Here is a 3,801-nt window from a genome sequence, read left to right as displayed (position 1 = left end):
CGCAACCACCATTAATTCACACATATATACACACATGTGTGTATATACACACACACACACACACACAATTAGCTAGCTATATACAATTTCTTCTAATTTGTGTCTTTGGAGCCAATGGCATTAGCCTAATTGGTGTCTTCGGAGCACGATGACAATTAGAAGTGGTTCATGGAGGCGGTAGCGGATAATAGTATTCTCCTTTGGGATCTATGACCTGGTCGAGCAAAAAATCCCGCTATTTCCTCTTGAATTGCTTCTATGCGCTCCTCTGCTAGGAGCTGCTCCCGCACCTCTCTGAACTGTTAAGAAGGAGATCAATATGCATGTGTATTAGTTGTGTGACTAGATATCAATAATGGTGTAAAAATTGTGAATAGTGTTCTGACAAATGTACCCAGTCCTATCTTTGAGATCTGCTCCTTTCGGACGCCATCATGCGAATGTTCTCACAAACGTAGTATGCACACAGATTATTTCCCGGCGCCTGCTTCAGGGTCTTTACGAGAATGGAATTTGATCAGATAATAATTAATCAAGCATGATAATTAAAGAGATGGCAGCTAGCTAGCTAGTACTACTTAATTACTTACCTTGGGTCGATACCATTTCAGCTTTCATTTCCATTGGCCTGTAGTGACGCTGATGAACTTTGCCCAAGCCCTGCCCGCTGACAAAGAAAATGAATAAAGGGTTATTAAATAGTTCATATCAGGAAATGACAAACTAAATAGGCCGAGATATAGTTAATAATGATTGAAATTACCTATTGACTATCCCAAACAAGATGGTGTAGTCACTTTCTTTTTTAAGTAGTAAGTCCAGTATTTCAACTGTTCCTTCATCAACTTTAATGATTAACAAGATCCAGTGAAATCTGCATGCATACATGTTTGCATGTCTTAATTAAGCGGGCATTTGTAAGCAAAAACATGCAGTTAGCTAGTAGGCAAAAACAGAATTTGTAGTACAAGACAGTGTGACTCACTCGAAGTTGTAAGGAAGTAGTATATCTTCATTGTATTTGAGGCGCTTAAAGAATTCTAGCATGCTTTCCTCTACACTTTTTTCATAATATGCATCTAATTTCCATGTGTATTCATTAATGGTATTTGGGTCAATGAACCCAATGCCATAGCGTCCACCTATTTTTATTTCATACATCTTCATCCTGCATAATACCACAGAAAAGAATATGGTGAGGATAATTACAGGTAATGATTGATCAAAATGATCACTACAGCTAGCTTGAGACTTAAATTACAGAAAGAAATCACTTACAGACAATAGCAACTGACGATAGATTTATCGAGTGCGTCTTTATTGTATAACTGAAATAGTTCTGAATACTCAACGGACACAGCTTTCTCATGGAAGTAATGATCCTTCTTGACATTCACCATGAGGGACTCTCGATTGGAAATCTTGGTAATGTCCATGTACCATTGATGCAATTCATACATTCTCGTTGGGAGCTTCTTGACCTCGTCTGGCTCGACCAAAGGTTGGCCCCGGACATATTTCCGTTTTATTTCCTCCTCTCTAAGCAGAGACATGGGCTCGATATCGAGGAGTTGTCCAACAGTGATCTTGAGGATTTCAGCCTGCCTTATATGCTCCTCGGTTATTACCACATCGCCCAGCTCGGGAACGTAAACGGTTTGCCCACAATAATATTGGGCGCGCCTACTCTCATGTGTTGTTGGCACAACAAGCGGGGGGGATTGATTGCGCCGCCTGTTCTCCCAGCTGCGGAACAATTTTACCGCATTTTTTGCCAGCTGATTTGCTCGAGCTTGAGCTCGCCTCTTTCTGTAGACGTGTTCGATTTAACTTCCTGAGGTGGCGCTCATAGTCTGTGTCAACAGGCTTGGGAGCTGGTGGTCTAGCCATACGAATGAAGTGGTCAATCTTTTCCTCAGGCACTTTCTCCCTTGGCGGCGGTGGCGGTTTCAGTGCAAAATGGGCTTCCACCTCGGCCTTCGATATGGTTGCGTTTTCCTCCTCGAACTTGTCGTAAGGCTTCTGCGGAAGAGGCGCGAGGCTGCTTGGACCATATTGAAATCGCTTGCCTCCGCCTGTACCTCCCGTCCTACCTCGACTTGTACCGCTACGCACCATAGGTGCGGCGTCTCTCTTCCGTGATTGCTGAGGCGGCGGAGACGGCTGACATGGCTGAGTTGGACGAGGAGGAGTGTCCTGAAGCTGTGCCGGACTTGGAGGAGGAGTGGCCTGAAGTTGTGCCAAACTTGGAGGAGGAGTGGTCTGACGCTATGTCGGACTTGGAGGAGGAGTGGCCTGACGCTTTGCCGGACTTGGAGGAGGAGGAGTGGCCTGACGCGTTGGTGGACTTGGAGGAGCGGGAGTCTGCTGACTCGGTGGCAGACTTCGACGAGGAGTCGGCTGACGCGGTGTCGGTAGTCTTCGAAAGATGATGCAATCCTTTCTTCATAGGATGATACGATGTTTGGCCTTTCCCAGTGTGTGCTCCTCGTCACCTCCAAGAATGTCAAGCTCTAGCCCTGAATATTGGTCCACCACCTCATCAACCAAGACACGAGTATAGCCCGCTGGAATCGGGTTGCAATGGAAGGTTGCCTCGGGGGGATTTGTAAAAGCAACGGTGTCTCCCACCTTCATGGACATGTTCTTCATTTTGAAGTGTAGCTCGCAGTTAGTGTTCTCCATGAAGTCATCCACGGGGTATCTATCCAGCATTGCGTCGCCCAGGGTGGAACCCACGCTGCTTCTCGGCATGGATGGGACGGTGCTATCCAATGTTGGATCATCTGCTAGCTGCTGTAGCTGCTGAGACCCCCTTTGCTGGCTAAGTGAGTCGATCTGCTCCTGCTGCTGCTGGAATTTGACTGCCAAGTCCGCGTGCGCTGATTCTAGGCCTTGAAGGCATTCATAGTCCAGCTTCCTCTGCTCCTCCTCCATCTTCCTCTTCTTCTCCTCCGCAATCTTCTTTCTCGCACGGGTTCTGTAGTCAGCATTCCAGTCCGAAAACCCCTCATACCACGGAATAGCGCCCTTGCCTCGTGTTCTTTCCGGGTGTTCAGGATTTCCCCGGGCACGTGTAAGCTCATCGTTCTCTTTGTTGGGCTGGAACACCCCCGATCGATCCTCTTCTATTGCAACAAGTAGCTTATCTTCGGCTCCGTCCAGACATGCCTTCTTCGAAACTTTGCCTGTCTTCTGGCCCAACTCCCCCCCATACGCATAGAACCAAGTCCTGCACCTGGGGGGCCAGCTCAATGTTTCTGGAGTGACACCTGCATCCTCCATCTCTTTCTCAGACTTATCCCACTTAGGCATTGCCACCGCGTAGCCACCTGGCCCCAGCTTATGGAACTTATCCTTTTTTGCGGCATTGGCCTTGTTTATTCTCAACCGTTCCTTAGATAATTCCGATTCCTTGAATTTCACGAAATCGTCCCATTGAGCACTTTGCTTCTCTAGTGTTCCCTTGAATACTGGAGTCTTCTTTCCTCCCTTGATGTACTGGTCCCACACACGATTCTTGTGGTTGCTGAATGCAACCGCCATCTTCCTAAGAGCAGCGTCCTTGACTTTCTCCACATCTGCATCTGTGAAACGATCTGGTAGGGTGAAATTTTCCATGAGCATTTCCCAAAGCAGAAGTTTTTGTCTGTCGTCGACAAAAGTAAGATCTGGACGTGGCTTTGCTGGCTCTCTCCATTCTTGAAGGGAGATCGGGAGTTGGTCCTTCACAAGAACTCTGCACTGACGAATGAACTTGTAAGCAATCTTCTTAGGCGCTAATGGTTTGCCATTAGGTTT

Source organism: Triticum dicoccoides, chromosome 1A, assembly GCF_002162155.2.
Source record: "Triticum dicoccoides isolate Atlit2015 ecotype Zavitan chromosome 1A, WEW_v2.0, whole genome shotgun sequence".
NCBI classification, from domain to species: domain Eukaryota; kingdom Viridiplantae; phylum Streptophyta; class Magnoliopsida; order Poales; family Poaceae; genus Triticum; species Triticum dicoccoides.
The sequence above is the reverse complement of the archived record's forward strand: the minus strand, read 5'-3'. Positions refer to the sequence as shown.